At 34.9% G+C, this 25,000-nt stretch overlaps 1 protein-coding gene across 9 annotated transcripts in view; it reads left to right on the top strand.

The window, feature by feature from the left end:
• Positions 1-25,000, top strand: part of LOC137650130 (guanine nucleotide-binding protein subunit gamma-1-like) — a 292,665-nt gene that overhangs the window by 218,858 nt on the left and 48,807 nt on the right. The window contains exons 1-2 of one of the 9 annotated variants that reach the window (XR_011045925.1): positions 14,479-14,572; positions 15,230-15,345. The exons of 5 other annotated variants lie outside the window; for them this stretch is intronic. The gene's annotated coding sequence lies outside the window, so the exon portion shown is untranslated. Of the gene's footprint in view, positions 1-14,478; positions 14,591-15,229; positions 15,346-25,000 lie in introns of those variants that run through there. 3 more of the 9 variants (XR_011045921.1, XR_011045923.1, XR_011045922.1) reach the window with 3 other exon arrangements.

Raw genomic sequence — 25,000 nt, 5'->3', positions numbered from 1 at the left:
AATTCTTACAGAAACAGATGTCCTTGCTCCCGGCTCTCTTAAAGGATTTATTTCAGGAAAAAACTTCAACCGATGCAAACGGTTGCATCCTATACTTGCATTATCTTTAGAAATTTTACACTTCAGAAAGTTTTTGGATGCATATCACCAGAGGGATGACATCTCACATCTCTTACAAGAATTGACAAACAAGACAGTGGAATGGAAAGAAGTAGAGTCATCACAAGTTTTCCTTGATTGTCTGAAAAAATATCAATACTTTCGTGAAGAAACAAAATCTGGAAAGCATGGGGCAACAGCACAGTTTTGGCTTATGTATATAGATTACATGCACAATTTCCATCAACTGGACAGAGCTGTAAGGACAAATGACATCAATATGTATATAGAGGCTCTGACACCAATCATTGGATTGTTCTTTATGGTAAATCATGTCAACTATGCTAGGTGGATGAGTAAGTTCCAGCTAGACTTGATTAACATAGACCAGACACATCCTGGACTTCGAAAAATACTTGAAGGAGGGGCATTCTCTGTCAGAAGGACAGATCACAACTTTAGCAGAATCCCTGTCGACCTTACCCTCGAGCAGACAGTTAATGCAGATGCAGCATCGAGGATGACTGGCATCTCAGCTATGACAAACAACTACAGTTCTCGTTTGAGATGGGCTGTAACAAAGGCAACTAGGGCAGCTTGTGTCAGTAAAGTACAAGAAATGGTACAGATGGGTCATAAAGAAGATGTTGTGAATGATCTACAGGCATCGAGAAGAAAAGAGATAAGGGAGATTTGGAGAAGTTAGTGCACATGATAGAAGAATGCTGTAATCCCTTTGACAGTAGTACTAATGATAGCCTATACAACATCTTCACTGGTAAAGAAGCTTCATCTTCTGTAAAAGAATCTATTTTAGCAGTGAAAGTCAACGGGGAAGACCGACGTAAAACATTTGTTGAAGCCTGTATAAAACACCCCAGCAGATTTGAAGAGCCAATCAAAAGAGAACAGCTGTTAACTTTTCAAAGTGAATGTGCAAAGAACAAAAGAACTACCAACAAAAAAATATCAGAACTAAGATGCACAAGAGATCTGATGGGACGGCTGGCAGTAGTGGCTTCAAAAGATGATATTGACTTAAGGACCACATTTTCTTACCCTCTGACACCTATACCATTGTCCATGTTCTCAACTGATGGCAGTATGGCTAAAACCAACAAGAGCACATTGCTTCAGAACCTTGAGAAACGGTTGAATCACCAGGCTCCTGAGACTGTAGATGTCAGCATTGTTGATGGCAATTTTATTCTACATACATTGGTTGGACAAAAAACATCAACATATGGTAGCCTTGCAAGATTGATTTTAATGAATGTAACTGCATTGTCAAAAATAAGAATTGATATACTGTTCGACACTTATGCTGAACCATCTATCAAAGACTATGAAAGAATGAGAAGGAATGCCACAGATAAAGGGTACCTCATCACTGGACCAGAACAACGTTGTCCCAGAAATTTGGCAGATGGACTCAAGTCCAACTCATTCAAGCAGAGCCTAGCAGAATTTTTAGCTCATGAATGGCAGCGCCCTGAATATACCACACTGATTGGCAGTAGGATGATATATTTGGGCCATTTGTCAGAATGTCACAGCTTTCATGTATCACCAACAGGGGTAGTCATTCGAGAAGCCGTCCAGGATTTGGCTTGTAATCACCACGAGGCTGATACTAGGATATGTTTACATGCATACCATGCAGCTAGAGAAAAACAATCGAGAAATATTGTGGTCAGGGCTTCTGACACTGATATTGCTGTTATTTTGCTTTATCATGTCATAAAACACAAAATGAAAGTTTGGATGGATGTTGGAACAACTGGGAAGGACACACGGCGCTATATTGATATAACATTACTAGCAAAAGAGCTCGGTGTGGAAGTTTGTGGAGCTTTGCCAGGATTTCATGCCTTCACGGGCTCTGACTATACATCCGCCTTTGTTAGAAAAGGGAAAGTGCGTCCACTAGGACTACTTGAAAAGTCTGCTGATGTCCAGGCTGCTTTTGCAGAGATGGGAACATGTGAAAACATCTCAGTCACTGCTGAAAAGGCTCTCCAGAGATTTACGGCATGCCTCTATGGTTTTAAGGGAGATCAATGTCAGTTGAATGAATACCGCTACAAAGTCGTTGAGAGGGCATTCAGTCCTAAACCTGGCTGCAAAAATATGTTGGAAAGGTTGAGTGGTATTGATGGGTGTCTCATCCCACCTTGTGAAGCTGAGCTTTCTCAGCATATAAGAAGGTGTTCTTTTGTTGCTCGAATGTGGTCAAGTGCCAACTCAAACATGATTGAACAGGATCCATCTGAAATTGATGGTTGGATTTTGATGGAATCAAAATATGAGCCTAAGATGTTTGATGGTGATCAGATTCCAGAGAAAGTGGTGTCTGCTATGGATGATGATAGTAGTTCAGTGTCAAATGACAAAGAAATAGGTGATAGTGATAGTGAGATAGAGACTGTGTATGGTAGTGGCTTAGAAACAGATACTGATTCTGACTGTGATGACTAGAATACTTCTGATTTCTTTAATGTGAAAATATGTTTACCTATATATCCATGACTACTCTATGGTTTGATTAATGTTTATGGCTGTTGCTCTACATGCAATTATCGTTATTTAACTGTGTAAGATAAAACATGAATTAAAATGCTGTGTTAAAAAACTATGGAATGAAAAATTCAAATTGAACTGATTGTTTTTTTCTATACACGTCTATGCGTGTATTATACTCAATATTTTATATTTTATTCAAAGCTAAGAGTGATTAGCATCATATGCTTTATTATGTTTCCCATATTGTGAACAGTAATGCGTAATATATATTTTGCCACTAACAAACGAGGCATTCTCATCAAGAGAGTAGCTCTTAAATGGCAAATGTTCAAATATATTTTGTCTTAAATTGTGTTTTCCTACTGAGTTTAACTAGTGGTAGAATCTATGAAAGAAATTACTGGGGGCTTATATTATGAAATAATACTGTAATTAAATAAAATTATTATTGTTTTAAATTTTCTGATGTACTGATAATTTATCTTTTGAGCTGTAGGAAATATTATAGTTGGAAGACAGTAGCATGCAACTCTTGGATTATGCGAGATGTTTATTAACAAAAACCACTAGTCAAACACTAGTGAGATAAGATCAAAGAATGCACTTTTATTTTGTAATTGACATATTAAGGTCTGCTTATAAGGGGTCTTAAATGTACCCTGTACAAAATTTTTTGGTCTTGTGTTGTATTTTTCCAATCACTGTTACTAGTGGTATCATTATTTGAAAGAAATTTGTTTGGGCTCAAATTGTTAAATAAAACTGTAATCAGGTCAAATTAATTAGCGTCTTAATTAGCTGATGTACAGGTAAATTGTGTCTTGACTTGTATGAAATGATATTAAACTTGGTAGATAGTAATATGCAACTGAAATTTTGGATGGGCTATGTTGGTTAGATAAAGTGCAATCTGGCACCAAAAAATGCCCATGGTAATTAATAAGGGGTCTTAAATGGCCCCCGTACAAATATTTTTGGTCTTGTATTATATTTTTCTCTTCACTGTATCTAGTAGTATCATTATATGAAAGAAAATAGTTTGGGCTTGAATTGTTAAATAAAACTGAAATTGGCTGTAATTAATTAGTGTCTTAATTAATCAACGTACAGGAATTTTTGGTCTTAACTGATGGGATTTGAATCCTTATCCAAGGGCCACTTGTTAAAATGTTATTTGATGTTTGGGCTCAAGTTGTTAAATAAAATAAATTTTGATGGGGGGTTTGAGGGGCTACCCCTAGTCACCGTACAAGCCATGTCACTTAAGACTTGCCTCTTTGTAATGACACCCATAAAACGCATGGAATCCAATGCTCAAACCTTTCGGGCTCAAATTGTTAAATAAACTTAAGCTAGCTCCCGGTTTAAATCATGTTTCTTTGACACAACGCTTTTTACGAAAGCTGGCGCCATTCACGAACATTTTTAACAGTAGCCAAAACGCTTCACATTGCCAAGAAAATAAGATTATAGTAGTTAATATATTTAAACTTTGACGGAACATGACAACACCCGTTTACCGTATTTGATTTCAGTTCATGAAAGTGCTGAGTCACCCATCGCGTGATAAACATTCATATTCGCGATATCATCTTGTGTAAAATCTGCTCCACCGCCACAAGACATTGTTTTCTGCGTTCCAGATCCGACTTCCTCGAAACGAAACCCTATTATGCAAATGTATTTTTCGTCCTTTGCGTTATCAACTTTACCCAACGTCACTTTGTCACTTTCCAAGACCGTCCAGCTCAAGACCTGCAGAAATAATCTGTCTGTAGGAGACAAATAAACTATAAAAAAAAAAAAAACGAATAATGAATATAAACCATCTTAAGATCGGCAACATCGTTAAGATAGATCTGTCATATATAATCAATGAAGGGACACTTATGTCAGCCTGTTCAATCTTTGAATCCTTCTATTCCTTCCCACGTCCATCATGATTTACCTTCCTTCTTGATCCGATCTTCATATACATACTATACTTTTCCGTTTTATACGCTCCTCAGATATCCCTCCCACAAGTTATATAATCTTCCAATATTCCTCGTACTATACATAACTCAATCCTTCTCCCATACTGCATATTACTCTTTTCTCTCCCATGCTATATATTCCTTATTTTTCTCTCCCATTATGTAATCCGTATAAAACCCTCTCCCATTCTATACTTCCCTCCACCCATCCAGTCCCTCCCTATTCTATACATCCCTTCACGCCCACCGCGTTTTATACACCACTTAAATGCAAGGTGTCTTTGTCAAAGCAGGTGTTGGATTCAGGCGAAGGCTTTATGCGACAGGTTTAAAGGATTTCCAATTCAGGGAAGAGAACCGAGGGACGTCCCGTTTAAAAGGTCATAGTTGAGGCCATAATAAAGCTGCGATAGAAATGAGTAGAAGCAAAACAATAGGGGAAGGCAGAGACTCGGGGTTAGCGTTTGCTTATCAGGATCAATCACTTTCACTGGCGTTTATAGTGTTTAGTTTATTGCTTTTCAAAAAGTTGTTTTTAATTCAGTCTGGTTTGATTGATTCGAAGTAAATGGTAAAGCTATAGACGGAAGTGTCGATGACCAATAGAGACACGAATGGAGTATTATCCGCTATGCGGGATTGGCAGGTGTATGATTGTGAATCGGTTGTAAAGGCTTTTAGAGGTCTTGCTATAGTTAGCCTTTACAGTATGAATATAGACGTGACTCTCTCTCTCTCTCTCTCTCTCTCTCTCTCTCTCTCTCTCTCTCTCTCTCTCTCTCTCTCTCTCTCTCTGAATAGTAAGAAATACAGCTTATTGTTGTGGTTTTATAATAATAATAATAATAATAATAATAATAATAATAATAATAATAATAATAATAATAATAATAATAATAATAATAATAATACGAAAAACAAAAAGAACAACTTTGACAGACATTCCCAGTGTTGATTAGAATAAAACTAAGGGAATGTGGTCCGAAATACATGTCGGCACTAGATATTGAATGGAAAAATATAAATGCATTTTCCGTATAATCATTAAACTTGACCGGAGTTTATGTTTGTCCGGGGAAACATTAAAATTCTACGTATCTTAGAGGGATAGGTGTTACGGTGGCATGATTGATATGACTTTGAGGTTTATTTGAAGAGACCAGGGTTTAATCTTAATGTGAGGTAGAAATTCATCTCTCTCTCTCTCTCTCTCTCTCTCTCTCTCTCTCTCTCTCTCTCTCTCTCTCTCTCTCTCTCTACATATATATATATATATATGTATATATATATATACTGTATATATTATTTATATGTTCATACACTCACCCTGGAAAGGTTTATGATTTTCAGAAGTTATCTATAAAATTTTATGATGTTTGAGATTTAGTTTATTCCAGGTTCTTTGTAAATAACTATTCATTATAATAACAATGAATCAAAATTTATTTTGTAGTTCTGAAGATAGTGATAATAGGTGAGTGATCCCCGTAGGTTTATACTAAAATATTACTCTACTTTGCATCACATTACCCCATTCAACTCTTAAACTATTGACAACTTAATTTCGTTTAAATGAATGAAATGTCATGTGACTTTCATGCATAATTATATGTGAGGGAAGTTTCGTGTAGATTGTATGGCACCGATGTAACATCTTTTCCATAAAACTAAATTATCCATTTTGAAAATCTCAACTTAAATATATATAGAAATATGTGCTAAAACTTATAGATAGAATATATTAAGAATATCAGAGAAAATGGAGACTGGGGTTTAGCTTTAATTTGGAATTATATTTATTTTAAATATAAGACATATTTTTAACGACTGTAATTTTTTAAAACAAAAAGATAGTAATGTTTTGGTAAGAAATATTTTTCGGATATTTTATCTTAATTTGAGTTTTTGTTCTTAATATTTTAGAATTTTTAAGAGAGCATAAGTTTTATAGATAAGATTTAAATTGCTATTTATCATAGAGGTTTATCATAATTTAATTTTCATCCTATGTTCATTATGTTTCTTTTAATGTATTATATTTAATATGTATATATCTCCCAAATATTTTCGGCCCAGCTCATGGTACTTTAATAATAATAATGATAATTATTATTATTATTATTATTATTATTATTATTATTATTATTATTAATATTATTATTTTATAGTAAAAAATAATTGCCAGAGTATATGTAAAAATTAAAAATTTTGTATCACTTAAAAATATGTTAAGTGATACAAAATTTGGCATTTTTTTTACGGAATTCCTGGCAAATTATTATTATTATTATTATTATTATTATTATTTATTGAAATGAGGAGATTTACTGGTCCAATGAGTCAAGCCTGGTTCTTGCAGAGCTAACTCGAAAATATTCGAGAGGGAAAATATTATACATATCAAGTCCAATTTATGAAAAAGAAACGCAATAACCATAAGAGGAAAAATATATAATAAATAGAAATTGAAATCTTATCCATAAAACTAATGCTTCTTAATTTTTTTTTTTTTTTTAAACGGAGAAACCTTGAGAGAAGAGCGACAGTGGAAATAGTCGAAGGACTAAACGTAGGAGTCGTCCTTTAGGAAGTGAGGGATTAATCCCCGGAGAGCGGATGCAACGTCACTGTCTCTTGGGTCATACATAATCCCTTGGTGTAATAAACTACCACCTCCCCAGTAATTCTCTCTCTCTCTCTCTCTCTCTCTCTCTCTCTCTCTCTCTCTCTCTCTCTCTCTCTCTCTCTCTCTCTCTCGGTGCTGGTGTCCTCAAACGTCTATGGTTGTTTGTATCCTTTCTGAGGATAGTGGTGCTGCTTTGTCTGTCTGTCTTTGTCTGAGGAAAATATTTCTCTCTCTCTCTCTCTCTCTCCTCTCTCTCTCTCTCTCTCTCTCTCTCTCTCTCTCTCTCTCTCTCTCTCTCTCTCTCTTTATAAACCGTATGAGCGGTACGATGTGAGCGACGCTGACCAGACCAATTATAATACAAACTACACATTAGTATGGACACTTAATTATGAGCTAGTAAACGTATTGCGCAATTTCGCTAAAAAAAAAGATAACTATGATGACCTCCCTACTATGACAGCATAAAGGCGTTGAGACATCAATTAGCATTCAGCATAGGCTTGGTCACTGTGAAATTCTACAAATTTACAAGCTTAAACCGAAATTGGATCTTAATGTTTCAATGCGCTTATTTAAATTAAACACTTTCCATAGAAATTTATCCAAGATCTTGAACTGTTGGCAGTTGTCCTAATACCTTCGGGAAACTGTGTTACAACTCTCTCACTGCTTCTAATCTATGAAAATGTCTGTCTCAATGTTACCTGTGACTCTTAACCATCCCGAATCAAGAAAAAATTGTTTCTCTAATACGATGAGCTGTAATAGCAGATGCCAAGGTTAAAATAAAACTAGCAAAGTACAAATTATAAAGGGAAATAAGAAAAAGTGATAGGTATAACCAATGCACAGCACAGGTGGAAATAGCTTGGGACCTCGTTTCCTCACAAAAAGTTTTGAAGACCTATTTTTAGGAATTATCTAAAGTTAGTTTAAGAGCGAGGAGGGACACGAATTCTGGTAATGGAAAAAAAAAAAAAAACCTAGTTTTCTCTTCCCGGAGGCTTTGCTTCTGGGAGCCTAATAAAGTCTGATTATAATTTGGAGGTCATCTTTTTCCTGGTTTATTTTGCATATAAGTAACATCATCGAATTGCAGCTCACTGCTCAATTACCTAATTTCCATTTACTTTTCAAACCTGGAAATTTTTTCTATACGATTTGACTGATCTTTTTTATTTATTAATTTTAAAAATCTTATCTATTTCCTCTATATCAAGCCATAGTTGTAAATGATATTTACAACAATCGTAAACAGTAGTAATAAATATAAACAATACCATAATAGCCAGCATCTCTGCATACTGAAGTTATCCACTCATTAAAGCGCTGTGTTTTTTCGTCGTGGATTCTAAGATTATGGTAAAGCTTTTGAAAGGTAGACGAGCGTGAGCGGTGAAGGAACGTTACGAAGGTTTAAAAGATTTTTTACAGGGCTACCTGGTATATTACATATATATTTAGAATAAAACAACAAGTTGACTCTGGCGAGGTTAGTGCACTTCACGTCAGAGTTGCCAGTTGGGCATTTTTTTTTTTCAGGCCCAAAAAAAAAAAAAAAAACCTTAAATTTGACCTTTTTAAAAAAAATTGGTTGGCCTTTAGTAATATGATGAAAGGTGGGCCTTAAATACTATATATTTGGCCCTTTTCTACTAATAAGTTGGCCTTTTTCTACTATTAGGTTGGCCTTTTAAAGCTTATGTTGATTAGAAGTTGGCCTTTCCTCATTTAGAAAACCTGGGAATCCAGCTTCACTTTTGTTGACTTTAGGCAGTATTTACAGTCCTTTGTTGCGTATTTTAGGTACCTAGCTGCACTCACTTTCTAGCCTTCTGCTTTACCGCGATTCCAATCCTTTCTTCATTTTTTTTTTTTTGCCCCATTGCCTGAACTTTTTCCCCAACTTTACAAATCTAGTATATAAAAATGGAAACCTCTGTGTGCAATAAGTTTGCGTATTTGTACGACCAAACTGATACCACTAAGCAAGGAGGCTTTATCACACTTCATTTAGACCTCGAAATGTTACTGTATAGTTTATCAGGTATGTTCAAACACCCTTATGTTGAGAAGAAGAATGTAGTATTGGACAATGTCTTGTTCATGTTTCAGAACAAAAGGGTATTTTTTAGAAATAATCCCTCGCTTCACAATAGTACTTTGTTAGACGTTTGTGTAATCAGCAAGAAATTTCGAAGCTGATTAATGTCCAGACTGTTTTTCCCTGAACGTTTTTCGCGGTTTTTTTTGGCGGTTTTCCGGTGTTTTTCGCGGTTTTTCCCATATTTGTCGACGTTTTTCGTGTTTTATTTTTTACCGTTTCCCGGTGTTTTCTCAATGTTTTTTTATACCGTTCTCCGGTATATTTCACGTGTGTTTTTTTTTTTTTTTTTTTTTTTTCTCTCTCTCTCTCTTCGCGGTTCTTTACCGTTTTTTCCCGTCTTTTAAAAAATCCTGAAATGATGTCAGCCTGGGTTTTACCATTTCCTAGAAGGATTGCGATGTTCTTTCATGTGAACACCTGTTCATCCTTTAATGATGATGTTTACGTCATAATGGATTCGTCGTCATGAGCATTGTAGTCTGTTTTGTCATGATCTTTTGAGTCATCAGAAGTAATGTTGTCTTTTGTTGAGACAATGGAGTCGAGTTATCAGCGTTAGATTGTCGGTGATGTTAAACTAAAGCTACGCATATTTTAAAGTTCATGTGCTGAAAGCGATTCTTTGTTTAAATATATTTGCATTACAAAGATATTACATCTTTTTAACATAATAGCTTGGTTTGCAAATATGTTTGTTATTGTTATTATTATTATCATCATCATCATCATCATCACCATTATAATTATTATTATCGATGTTGTTGTTGTTGTTGTTGATGATATAGTCTTGATTGTAGGTAGCAGGTCTTGAAAGTTTGAATCTTTTGATTTCTCCTCCAAACACTTATTTCTCCATTTATTCATTTCGTGGTCATTCTATAAAAAACATCAGCTTAGACATTCATCTATTAAAAAGATAGCTCTTGCTCTTGCAGTAAATGAACTGCCACTTCTTTTGTATTGTTTTATATAATGTTCTGTGTCAACCTCAGCGATAGTTATCATTAAATATCAAACTTCTTATTTTTACAAATGCTATTTGGTTTAGTGATTTTTTTGTTGCTTATGTTTTGATTCCCCAAATTATTGTGACTTATACTGTTTCCTTTATTCAATTTGTTATTGAATGGAATATTTAACGGTAGGAGGCATTACACTTTGATTACCTGTTTTTCACTTTTTCTTCATAGAAGTCTATTATCTATTATCTTTGAAAGAAAAGGTATGAATGGAATTCATTTACACGTTTATTTGCAATGATCCTTACACACGAAAGTAAGTCGTGTATTTGCCGTAATGGTATGTAACACAATGGAGACTATCGTCTACTATTAGTTAAACCATAGTTAAGCTTTATGTTCATCACATTTCAAGAACCAATATCTTCTCAGAATCAGATGATGCTAATGTAAAACTTCTCTTCTGTTAATGATATTTTGTATAAAATTGTTGTTATGTGATTAATCTGTTCCATGCCATTCCTAGAAGAGATAAACAAAGCTTGAGTTTGTTATTCCTTGAACTGTAGACAGGTAGCATGAATATTCCTTTTCTTTATTATATTGGGTAACCATGTAGTTAAATTAATTACTTTGCAACAGTTGATTTGTAGCGTATTTGTGGTAGTTTCTGAAGTATTGATCGAAACTAGGCTTTATATATATTTTAAGCTCTGCGTATCTCCCCAAGTCTAGAATCATTTCGTATCTTCTACTATAAAACAGTTTGACATTTTTATATTTGTTATGCATGACCATATTCTCATGCCTGAGAAGAGGGTTTTTTCAAAACTGCACTATAAATTTTCCTTTAAAAATCTCTCTCTCTCTCTCTCTCTCTCTCTCTCCTTCTCTCTCTCTCTCTCAGAGCATATGGAGTCTCCGTGGATGGACTAAAAAAGATATCCAAAATCCTTATAACTCTCAACAATAATTATTTTAGCTCTAATTACCCGAGTGTGTTTGAATTCGCAAGTACACGTATGCTTGAAAGTGACGCAGTGGTGTGGTTGTCATGAAAGGTACTGGACAATAAAGAGGTCATTTAAAATCCCATTGGCATTTCATGTGGGTTTGCAGTGTTGGTGCCTTTCTCGCTCGGAAGCTTATCTTGTGTCATTAGGAGAGATTAGGTCACGGAGGAGGGAGTGGTGATTTCGACACATTCCCAAAACTAAAAGCTTTCGGTCATTGTGTGACAGTGTTCATTCTTTTTATTCTTTTTTTAAGTTAAGGTTTTCCTATTAATTAGCTTTTTTTCCCTGACCGTCCCATGGCCACGGCAGGCATTGCGTGACTTTCAAATATAATTAAGTCTTTTGGGAGGGAAAAACTTTTTTTATGGAAACTATATTAGTAATCTCTCTCTCTCTCTCTCTCTCTCTCTCCTCTCTCTCTCTTCTCTCTATATATATATATAATATATATATAATCCCCCTTACGTTAATAACAGTAAAATTTATATTTGGAGATTTAGATGAAGAAAAATACATTACTAACATGCGCAAGTGTAGTTTCTCATCACCATTGCAAATCGAAGTAGAAATTGGTCCCATCCATACCTTTTTTAAAAAGAAAATAGGTAGTCACAAAGAGGTGCTTGAAATAGGTTTGGAGAGAGAGAGAGAGAGAGAGAGAGGAGAGAGAGAGAGAGAGAGAGAATATCAAATCTCTTGTTAATGACATGAACAGCAAGCCGGAAACTGCGATTAATCTGTTGAATACCATTTGGATATCGACGGTCTCGTGTGTCTGCAGTAGACAATGCCTCCTTTGCCTGACTCGGGATCGACTTGAGATTGATTGACCGACAGTTGCATTGTCGGAGGATGATTGATGCCTGGGAAGAGTGTTAGAGAAAATTTGACTGCGTGTTGGGTTCATTCTCAATCGAGTTCTTTGATTCTTTCACCTTAAATGATTGTGTATGATGTGGTTGATGCTATAGAATATTTCAGTACACTGGTTTCGTCAACCATTCATCAGTAAAAAAGTAAGATTGCGGCAGCGAAAATTATTTTTTGCTTTATATAACCAACCCTTTGTTAGAGGTAATAGCATATTGCTGAAGAATTGTAATCATTGTGAAGGATTTCTCAAGTGTCTTTAGTTTTAACACTGGCATTCACCATTGCCAGGACCAAGGTCTATAGTATTCCATGGACATTGGCTAGGACTGAAATAGTTCCTTACGTACGATAGAGGGGCTTTAGTCCTGTTCTTATTTTTCATTTATATCGTTGTATCTGTGATATTCATAAGCTTACTATGCATTATGAATTTTTATCTTCGATTTTAGATAATTACAGGGAAATTAGGACCAATAGTAGCTTATGATAACGTAAAGTAATTGATTCCCGGCTCAAAAACTATTATGTTTGCAGGATCATGGACATGTAATTTGTCAACATGGTCTAGCCGTAGGTACTACTTGTTCATAGGAGGGACAAGGTATTTTGGGTACATTGTTACTTGAAACTATGCTAATATATGGCATTTGTGTAAAGATAAGTATCTGACAATCCCCACCCCAACTAAAAAAAAAAAGAATTATAAGCTTTTGGTTACTTCATCTTCTCTTCCTATGCCTATTGACGCAAAGGGCATCTGTTAGATTTCGCCCGCCGTCTCTATCTTGAACTTTTCATTCAGTACTTCATCATCATCTGCTTCGCGCTTCATAGTCCTCAACTATGTAGGCCTGTGTCTTCCAACTCTCCTGGGGAGTGTGAAGAGCATTATTCTTTTGGTTACAAGTGCATATAAAGTCACACGTTTCTTTCTATCATTATTCCTATTGAAAATCGAAAATTTAACATTTTCCGTGAAAGCATGTTAACAGTAACCCAGGCTGATTTCCATTTGTAAAGGAATTGTAGCGTGGATAACAACTTTTGAAGATAAGAGACACAGATAGAGCTCTCTCTCTCTCTCTCTCTCTGCTCTCTCTCTCTCTCACATATGTATATATATATATATATATATGTGTGTGTGTGGTGTGTGTGTGTTTACTTATAACTGTAATCGAACAGTTTAACATTTACTTCGAAAAGGTCCATAAAAGAAAAAAAAGAAATATAAATAAATCACTATATTTCGACTAATACACATTGGCCCTCTTCGGGGTGTAAAGAAAAAAATGAGGAATACAGTGGACAGTAATGGTATATATAGGGGAGCAAAAGAGTGTTTCCAATTACACACACACACACACACACACACATATATATATATATATATATATACTGTATATATATATATATATATTTTAACAGTATAATCTGTAATGAAAACATTGCGTTTTGACCCGTAGACTCTTCAAATGATTAGGAGCTACCTTACTCAAGTAATTGTTAATTGGTGTTGGGATTATCATCATCTTTAAAAACTTACACCTAATGAGAAACTACGCGTATTCATTTTTATGTCTATACAAACATAAAATAAAATATACAGTATGTACATATATAGTGTGTGTATGTATTCACTTATATATATATATATATATATTATACATATACACACACACAAATTCATGTGCTAGCGTCCATCTTCAGTGTGTTTATATATATATATATATATATATATATACAAATTCATATGCTAGCCTCCATCTTCAGTGTGTTTATACATACATACATACATACATACATACACACACACACACACACACACACATATATATATATATATATATATGAGAGGGAGAAAGATAGTTGAAGACACGTGTTAGCGTCAATCTCTGAGCGAGACCTTTATTTAGAGTTCCCTCTTTCAATACCCTTATAATACGCGAGAGTATTTCCGTCTCCTGGTTCGCTTGCTTATTGGAATAATTATTAACCTCTTCAGGATGTTTTATAATCCCAGATACTCTTGACTCTGGGTAAATATTTGTTTTGCCCCAGATGTTATCAGAATGGGATATCTATCTCTCTCTCTCTCTCTCTCTCTCTCTCTCTCTCGATCTTGACACAGGAAATTAAGAACGTTATCCAAGTGTTTCCTGCAGCTCTGTCAAAGATCTAATATCTCTCTCTCTCTCTCTCTCTCTCTCTCTCTCTCTCTCTCAACAGTTTTACCTCCTCCAATGGTACGATGTGGGTGTTTAAAGTCGAAAAAATATAGATTTAAACTGCAGTTGGCAACTCCAGCATAGGCAGGCAGTGCCCACACACGCAATGGTGCCCAGTAGTGACATCATTCATTACCCAGTGTTCGTTCGGGTCGTGTCAATTGGGTATTTCGAATAGAAGTGGTTCTCTTTTTTTTCTCTAGATGCTTGTGTTTGGGTGGACAATTCCATGACTTTATTTGATAACTGTTGCTTTTTATAGTTTTATTTTAATTCTTTTGAGTTTTAGCGAAATTTTGAAAATAAAAATTCAACGAATTAATATGTATATTTTGATTCATCTATTTAAATTTTGATCGTAACTTTAAAGACATTTTCTCAGCAAATAATTGTTAAATATGGAGCTATAAATGTTATTTTCAGCTATATTTTTTTCGTTATTATTTCTTTTGTAAATGAACACACTGTGTTAATTTCACAAACAGCTAACGTCATTTTTCAGTGGATTTTGTATAAACTTAGTTTTCAAAATGGAATGTATGTAAATCTTTCATATATTTTTTAAACAAAGTGTGTAGAAGTAAAAAATCGAACGATGCTTATGTAAAAAAAAATTTTAACTGATTCGTATTTAAGCTTTTAATTTTCTATGTAAAATTGCGTAACCATTTCGATTTGTCATAAGGAATTAAAGGAAACAATTAGTTTGTTAATGTAATTAACGGAAAACATTCCTTTTTAAATGCAATTTGTGGAAAAATTCCTTTTTAAATGCAATTTATGGAAAACATTCCTTTTTAAGTGGAATTCTTTTCTCGGTAGAAATTAGTGAAAGTGAATATTGCATTTTAAGTGACTTTGCTGGAAACCCCTGATTATTTTCTTTGTGAGAACCGAGACAGCGAAGATCCTTCTCAAAAATGTTCTTCAGTCGACAGGTTAGCTCTGATTAATATTCTAACTCTCCTGTAAGTGCATGTAATAAACTTTTAAGGTAACAGAGGACTTGTAGAATGAGCTTCCTGATGTACAGTGAAACACAGATCAGAAACCTTTCTGAAATATCCCATTTGCCCATATCGTGAAACTGAGATTAGGTGTTGGTGATCATGTTTCACTGAGAGAGAGAGAGAGAGAGAGAGAGAGAGAGAGAGAGAGAGAGAGAGAGAGAGAGAGAGAGAGAGAGAGAGAACTTGTCCAGGCAAAAATTGGCTCCCTGACTCAACGCCCAGCCAAAGGATCCAAATTCAATAAGTTTTAAAAATTCACATTCTCATAAAAAGAGTATAAGGACGACAGAGCTTTAGAGGAAAAGAATCCCTTGATATATTGTTTTCTGAGATTACGTAAGAGGTGAAATGTTCACGTTCCCATTGACTTTCATTGTATGTTTTATTGTTATACATTGTTTTAACTTAATGATTATTCATTTAAAAAACTATTTAAAAAAATTTTATAGCTGCAGTGGTATATAAAAGAAAGCTAGTATTTAAATGTAATGAAATTTGTAAGTGATTTATCCAAAGTAAAGCAGGAAAATATATCTAAATGTAAAACAGTTAACTTTCTCATAGCTGCTTTTGCCATAAGATAGACTCGTCTAATAATCGAGATCTCGAGTTTCGTTTTACTCTTGAAAGCTAACAAATAACCTTAATGAAAGTTTTAGATTTTCTTAGAGAAGAATGTCTCCTGATAATTCCTCAAACTCTCTCTGAGGTATGAACGTGAGAAAACACCCTGTAGTAACGTCAGTAAAATATTTTTTGGTTAGATCTAGTCATTTTTATTATGCATTCAACTATTATTCATCATATGCACCATATATCATTTTTGTTTATTCGCAGATAGTCCCTATAATGGGTGTGAAGTAATTAAATTTTTTTATAGTCCTCTATTCCTTTTTCGGTAATAATAGTCGTGATTAATGAAAATTCATTCAAATAATTATAACATGATCTTCATACGAGATGAGATTTGATACAGAATCAAATTACTTCTCTTGTGAATCTTCCAAATAATTTGGCCGTTTTGTTACAGAAGTATTTATGTGCCTCATTTTGCCCTTTGATTATGTATTATCTTTGTTATTATTCAAAATTATTATCATCCCATTGTTACCGATGGAATTAGTGTTATTAAGTCTGTCTGTCGTTAGATACCCAAATTGAGCGTTATTATAATTATTATTATTATTATTATTACTAGCCAAGCTACAACCTTAGTTGGAAAAGCAAGATGCTAGAACCCCAAGGGCTCTAACAGGGAAAAATAGCCCAGTGAGGAAAGGTAACAAGGAAATTAATAAAATATATAAGTAATGAAAAATTAAAGTGAAATATTTAAAAAAAAACATTAACATTAATAGATAAATCATATATACCTATAAAAAGACATAATATTTGAACCCCTTTCTAAGAGGGGATACCTTAACATGGTGAAAAGATTTCTGTATCGCCATGATCAGCAAAGCTATACTTGGCGGGGCCACCCATACTAGTTTGGTTTATAGTGAGGGATCGGACGAAAATCTCCCACCATCACCAATCTGAACTGGTCAGTGTAGTGATGAATACTGGCAAAACCCCAGACCTATCAAGCCTTTGACCTGCAGTGTGACAAGAAACGGTTGCATTTGTTGTAATATTTGTACCGTCACAGTAGATACGCTGTTAAAAAAATCGTAATTTTAATCGGTAATTCTCCGTAAAAAATATACTGTTCTCAGCCGTATTTCAGTAAATACAGGCGACCGTCATTTTTACCCGACTTTGTTATTATCTTTTACGGGTTCGTGACCTTTACGTCAATATATCTGCATTTAAAACGGTAAATGATTATAACCGTTTTACGGCAATTTTTTAAGAGTGTAGGTTATATTTCTAATCACGAAAATATTGATTTCTTGTTAAATTGAACGCATAACCAAGCCACCAATATGATTAGAAACTTGAATTGCCATTACCAGTTATACCACAGAATTTAGATACAGTAAACTAAACGTCCAACGTCATTATCAATGTTCCAGACTACGTCAAATCATTCGGATTGGAAAGGTTAGACTATATCCGTTCTTTTTAATCATCTTAAATTCTTAATTTGGTTTTGTATTATCAGTAACAATACGTTTCATGTAGATATCCTTTTTCAGTAAGTAGTTTCATTTTTGTTAAAGAGAACTATTTTGTTTTCCATTAATTTCCTTATACGGAATTTATGAAATAGCTTTTCCCTATAATATCCCTATGGAAAAGGGTGTCATTTGTCAAACTGTTACCATATTGTTTTGGTATTTTAAAATCGTTAGCCAATAATATGACCTTTTGCGTTGCACTAAAAGTGATGAATCATAGCAAAGCTTAAAAAACTTCTAAACATTGCTATTTTGAGTTTTTGTGTAGATGTCTGGACAGCTTCAGCCTTTTTAGGTAAGAAGATAAGTCAATCAGTTCATTAACTATTTTTTTTCTGAGAAAGTTCATTTTTTATTTCTTGAAATTTCTGGGGATTTTTTTATTTATTTATTGAAAGAAATGTTTTTAAGCTTGAAAATTGATCATGTTTTAGTTTATTCGGGATCTACTTCGTGGACCATCGTAGCAAAACAGGTTACATTTTGCAAATTAAACGAATGATTTCGAAGGCAAAGATTACCTTCAGATTCAGGTAACAGCACTATTATTGCTTGCGTACATTTCAGTTTAATTATTTGCTGATAATGCATGCCTTTTTAGAATTTTGTCTTTGCTTGTTTTAGACGATTTTAGGATAATATTGTTATGTTCATCTTTTATTTATGGTTTAATAGATGTTAGTTTTGAAAATGACTGTAGGTTTGTTTTAAATGACAAGAGAATATTAGTGGAGTTGTTTGCCTTTTAGGTAATACTTGGGAATATCAAGAGAATAGTTTTTGTCTTCCAATAGTACCGAAAACCTAAGCATCGTCCACAAAGCTTCCTTTATCTGCAGAGAGAGAGAGAGAGAGAGAGAGAGAGGAGGAGAGAGAGAGAGAGAGAGAGAGAGAGAGAGAGAGAGAGAGAGAGAGAGAAAGAGAAGCGCTTGTTTCACAGGCTTCAGATCTTTAATCCTACCATTGTTGAAATACAATTATCCCATTTTTTTTTTATTTATTCATTTATTTGATTTTTTTTAGCCTCCTGAATTCTCCGTTGTTTTAGATAAGGCTGATCGTTTCCTTTTCCCGAAAATTACCTATAGTAATTTAGACCATCGACAAAGGAAATCATTTTGTTCTTCTATCTCTCAATCTTTTTTTGAATTAGAAAACTTATGAAACTTCATTAGTAAATGCACTGCGAACACTAGTAGCGCCGTGCTTTCTACTAGCCCCACATTCTGTTTAAGTACAAAGTTGTCACGCAACTCAGTCCGGGGTTGTTCCCCTGGGGTGTTCCTCTCCCTTCACTGATAATCTTTGTAGCTGTTTTAAGGAAATATTTTTGGTGCTGATGCTCGCAAACTGGGAACTGAAATCTACTCAATGCTTTAGTTTTTCGAACGTTGTGTTGTCGTTTGTATGCATTTTTAAGAATCATTGATTTACTTATAATTTATCTGTTTCCTTATCTCACTTTTCTCATTCTAATTCTGGAAACTTGCTTGGTAAGTCATTAACTTATCAGCTGTACTCCCAATGAATGCTTATTTATTTTGAATAATAATAATAATGGATATTAAAAATTTTCCTGTCATATATCGCTTTATATGCTTCGGCACTTTTTAAAAACTTCTTCAATTGAAGAGAAACTATAAAAAACAGAAAGGTTAAGACGAAAAAAATGAGAAAGCTCCTCAGGACATACGAATATTATACACTGATGTATGACAGGTTTTTACTACTACAGACCCGTCTTGGCGTCTTTAATGTTTCCCTCGAGATAATAATTTTAATAATAATAATAATAATAATAATAATAATAAATTTGTTACCTTGGGTAATATAAAAGAATAACGTCATAATAACTCGGATGTATTTCATAATCATAAGTAGAATATTTTTTTCAGAGAAATTGTGAGGCGTTAGGTTTGATGTATGTTTTCACCTGTCTTTTTCTTTTTAAGGAAATACTTTGAAAAAAAAAAAAAAAACACCGAATCATGTAAAAAGAAAGCTATAAATGGCTTCTATCCTTGTTGGTAAATTTCTTTTGTTTTGTGCAAGATTCCTCTCGGTTATCTTATTTAGCCGAATCAGAGTCGTAATTTTCGTTGACAAGTCCATAATTACGTTAATTTTTGGCTAAATGATCCTTTCGGAGGATTTTTTTCCAAGAATGCGTAAATTCTCTCATATGATATATATATATATATATATATATATATATATATATATATATATATATATATATATATATATATATGTATGTATGTATGTGTGTGTATATGTGTGTATATATATATATATATATATATATATATATATATATATATATATATATATATATATATATATATTATATCGTATATGTTCCCCGTGCTTGTGTATAATCATCAATCAGAATTATCATCTAAATGCAGTAAACAGGCTAAGCCCACATTTTTCCTTAATATAACTGAGAGGACTCAATACTGATAAAGGTTTCCCTATCGATAAACCACGTCCTTTCGTTAAGGTCTTCCTTTCGCAACGCTGAGGGTTTTTTTTTTTTTTTTTTTTTTTTTTTTTCCGAGGATTTTACGAAAATTTACTGTCCGATCTCGAGGAGGTTCTCTCACCTCAGCTAGTCTAAAACGCGTCACTATCGTCCTGAATGTCTTTTGTGACGTCAAGAGGGTCATGTCACACAACAAAATATGGTGGTTTTGCTTTGAGGTTGGTTCATTCATCGGAGGTGTCATTAAACTTGTTTTCTGTGTTGTTGATTTTAATCTCCACTCGTTAGGTCCTGCTAGGGTTAGGTTAGTCATTTTCATGTAAGATACAAAACTGACAAAAGTTCAAAGTTGGAGCATATGCTTTTTTGTTGACCAGTTGTTGACCAGGCGGACATAAGTCTTTTTATAGTTTATTTATGACATATTTGTTTTTGATGTTGTTAATAGTTTATATATGACATGTCTGTTTTGACGTTGTTACTTTTTTTAGAATGATTTATTGTTAATTTGTTCTCTTCATTTATTTATTTCCTTATTTCCTTTCCTCACTGGGCTATTTTTCCCTGTTGGAGCCCCTGGGCTTATAGCATCTTGCTTTTCCAACTAGGGTTGTAGCTCGGATAGTAATAATAATAGTAATAATAACGAAAGATTCCAAGTTCCACCTGTACCAGGTGTGTAGAATAGAAGAAGGAAACATTCATTGATTAATCAGAGGCCTTTTCATCAAAGACATCCCTGTGTCCAGGAGATTGAAACGATTATAGAATCTGTACAGGAGAGCCGCTAGGTTGTAACTGAGAGGCGAGGTGAATGGAACTATCTTTATTTCAACAGATAGTGAACTTTTAAACAAGAGTTTAAGAGGAAGAAAGTCACAAAAATTCAAACATATCAATTCATGAAAAGACAGTCTTAAACAAAATCTGTTACCAGAAAGGTGTAGAGTGAGATATACAATATAGAACAAAATACTGTTACAGTGTACAATGTGTGAAACGTGTGGTACAGATCATTTAGAATATTTTTCTTGACTAAAACTTGGGAATAAAAGGCTGCTTATTATTATTATTATTATTATTATTATTATTATTATTATTATTATTATTATTAGTGTCAGGACTACAGGAACTACCACCACCGTTAATTGTCAATTTATTTATTTAATCCTGTGTTATGGCCCGTGTGTGCGTGGCTTAACAGCAATTGGAATAGCGCCAACGTATCCCTGAGTGTCATGAGAGGCAACTAAAAAGAACGGGACGAGGGGACTGGGTACCCCTTCTCCTGTAATTTTGTTCCTGAAAGATATCAAAGAGGAGGAGTTGGGGGAGAGTGAGTACTCCCTGCACACTAGTTTTGGGGTGTCTAAATGTTCGTGATGTTGTACAATAGAGAGTAAAAAATGTGGGATTGGAATTGAAATATGGATATATTGGCCTTGTGTGAGACAAAGATAAAAGGGACAGGTGAAGTGCTTTTTGCTGAAGTGACAGGTAGTGTCTGCGATTGAAAGGAGAAGAGTAAGAGAGGGTGTGGCTTTATTTCTGAGTGAATGGATGACAAGTAAAGTTGTGGAATGTAAATAGGTATCATCTAGATTAATGTGGGTATGGGTTAGGTTGGGTAGGGAATGTTGGGCTTTTGTTAGTGCATATGGGCCACGTTGAGAAAAGTGAAGAAAATTGTAGTGAATTCTGGAATGAATTGATAAGGTGTGTATAAGGACTGGGTAGAAGGTATTATGTAGTTATAATGGGTGACTTAAATGCTAGAATAAGTGCTGGAGAAGTAGAAGGTGTCATTGGGAAGTATGACGTACCAGGTGAAAATTGTGTGTTGAGCAAGAGGTGGTAATAAGTTTTAGTTTTTTTTTTTTTTTCAAAAAGACATTTAATAAGAAATATACATGAGTAAGAGTGGTATATGAAAGTGGTAGGAAAGGCATTAATGGATTTTTTTTCTTTATTACTAGTAGGATATTTGGAAGATTGAAAAATGTGAAGAGAGCACTAGATGAAACGAGAGAAGGAAAAGCACCTGTTATGGATGGTGGGAGGACTAAGATGTTAAAGCATTGGGGTGTGACTCTACTTGAATGGTTGATGAGATTGTTCAATATATGTTTTATGTTGTCAATGGTACTAGTGGACTGGGTGTGTGCATGTATTGTACCATGATATGAAGGTAAGGGTGCATGAGTGTTGTAATTCTAGGGGTATTAGTTTGTTGAGTGTGGTTGGAAAAGTGTATGGTAGAGTACTAATTAAAAGGATTAAGGATAAAACAGAGGATGCAATCTTAGAAGTCCAGAATGGTTTTAGAAGAGGTAGGGATGTGTGAAACAGATTTTTACAGTTAAGCAGATATGCGAGAAATATTTAGCAAAAGGCAAGGAGGTGTATGTTGAGTTTATGGATCTGGTAAAAGCGTATGATAGAGATGATAGGGAAGCAATGTGGAATGTGATGAGGTTATATGGAGTTGGTGGAAGGTTGTTGCAAGCGGTGAAGAGTTTCTACAAAGGTAGTAAAGTGTGTGTTAGGATAGGAAATGAAGTGAGCGAGTGGTTTCCATTGAGAATGGGGCAGAGACAGGGATGTGTAATGTCACCATGGTAATTCAATTTGTTTATTGATGAAGTTGTGAGAGGTAAATGTTCGAGTACTTGGTCGAGGATTGAAACTGATATACTAGAGTAATCATGAGTGGGAGGTAAATCAGTTGTTGTTTATGGATGATACTGTGCTGGTTGCAGACTCGTAGGAGAAGCTTGGCCGAAGGGTATGTGAGAGAAGGAAGTTGAGAGTTAATGTGAGTAAGAGTAAAGTTATGTGATGCATGAGAGGGGAGGGTGGTGCTAGGTTGAATGTCATGTAGAATGGAGAGTTACTTGAGGAAGTAGATCAGTTCAAGTACTTGGGGTCTGTTGTTGCAGCAAATGGTGGAGTGGAAGCAAATGTATGCCAGAGAGTGAATGAAGGATGGAAAGTGTTGGGGCGTGTGAAGGGAGTGGTAAAGAAAAGAAGGTTAGGAATAATTGTAGAGTTCTGTATGAGAAAGTGATTGTACCAACTGTGATGTATGGATCAGAGTTGTGGGGAATGAAAGTGATGGAGAGACAGAAATTGAATGTGTTTGAGATGAAGTATCTGAGGAGTATGACTGGTGTATCTCAATTAGGTAGTGTTAGGAACGAAGTAGTGAGTGTGAGAATGGGTGTAAAAAATTATTTAGCAGCTAGAGTGGATATGAATGTGTTGAGATGGTTTGGCCATGTAAAGAGAATGGAAAGTGGCTGTCTGCTGAAGAAGGTGGTAAATGCAAGAGTTGATGGGAGAAGTGCTAGAGGAAGGCCAAGACTTTGGTGGATGGATAGAGTGAAGAAAGCTCTGGGTGATAGGAGGATAGATGTGAGAGAGGCAAGCGAGCATGCTAGAAATAGGCATGAATAGCGAGCGATTATGACACAGTTCCGATAGGCCCTGAGGGTTCCTCCAATCACCTTGGATGACCGCTGAGGTAGCAGCAGTAGGGAATTCAGCATATGAAACTTCATTTATGGTGAATAACGGGGGATGGTGGATTGTGACACCCTAGCAGTACCGACCCTTACTTGGCTGAATCTCTCGTCAGGCTGGGAGGAGCGATGAGAGGAAAGTCCCCTTCTGTTCCCCCTTTTTTTATGTCGGCTACCCCCCTCCAAATTGGGGGATGTGCCTTGGTAAATAGATAGATAGATAGAAAGTCTTTGAGTTCCATTTTGTAACAGCTCCACCAATTTTACTTTGTTGCTCGAGCTACAAAACTTAGAATAAACGAAAGTATGCAAGGAGTCACACGACTCCTTTTCGCAATTTGACTTTTCAAATTCTCTACCAAAACATGATTCGTGTTTTATCCATTTTTCCCATCGCACTGCCGATGGCATTTCATCAAATATGAGTAAACCTGCAACATCACCGCCTTATGTCCTCGGTATACACCTTTTGATGGATGCCACTGGGATGAATGAGGGCTCGGGTGAATTATTCAAGAGCTATTTAGAGTTGTAACTACCAACTTTATTGACATGAGAGAGAGAGAGAGAGAGAGAGAGAGAGAGAGAGAGAGAGAGAGAGAGAGAGAGAGAGGAGAGAGAGAGAGAGAGAGAGAGAGAGAGAGAATAAGTGACCGGATGAAATTCTTAAGGAAATTTACCATATGTCGTCTGTACGATTACAGAGTAATTCTGTTGAGAGAGATCTCCTATTCTGACTTAAATTGTGACCCTGTGGTATAATCTTATACCATATTTATGTAATTATTTCAGGGCGTTTGGTTTACACATTTGTTTTTACGTTATCCTTAGCCAAACCTTTGATCTTATTTCTTTACCGATTTTTCATTGTAACTTAAGTACCCCCATCCCATTTGGCTTTATATGTTACTTTTTTAACTAAATGTTATATTAAGATAATGAATGTGTAATTTTGTGAAATGTAATACAACATTACATTGGATTTTTTTCCTGTAATTTGTTCAATGATTGTTTCATCTATCTGGATTTTCTCCCAGCGCTGAAGATGCCCTTTCTTTTGGCAACTCCTAATGTGCATCATTGCTTTTTCAGAGCTATGAACATTTTTACCCATATTTGATATTTACGTGCGTATATGTAATTGAGCGTTTGCATGCGCTCGCAAATTTAAAGATGTTAATAAATCAAAAGATAAATCTTCCTTCACTTTAAATTCCTGCAAGAGTGTTCATCAATAGAAAATGAATTTGGTCCAGAATGCAGCAGCATTAGTCATGTTGCTGTGACGCGTTGCCGCAGCAAAGCTAAAGAAGAGAGGAATCGCGTGTCAGTTCCCAAGGAAGACATCAGACGCTCTTTGGATGGAGTAAAGTTTATTTTTGTTTCCTTGACGTTTTATATTCCTCTTAAGGTTTGGTCGTGTGTAGTCCGTACTTAGTTCGTGGATCCTGATT

This window comes from Palaemon carinicauda, chromosome 11, assembly GCF_036898095.1.
Source record: "Palaemon carinicauda isolate YSFRI2023 chromosome 11, ASM3689809v2, whole genome shotgun sequence".
NCBI lineage: Eukaryota > Metazoa > Arthropoda > Malacostraca > Decapoda > Palaemonidae > Palaemon > Palaemon carinicauda.
The sequence above is the reverse complement of the archived record's forward strand: the minus strand, read 5'-3'. Positions and strand labels throughout refer to the sequence as shown.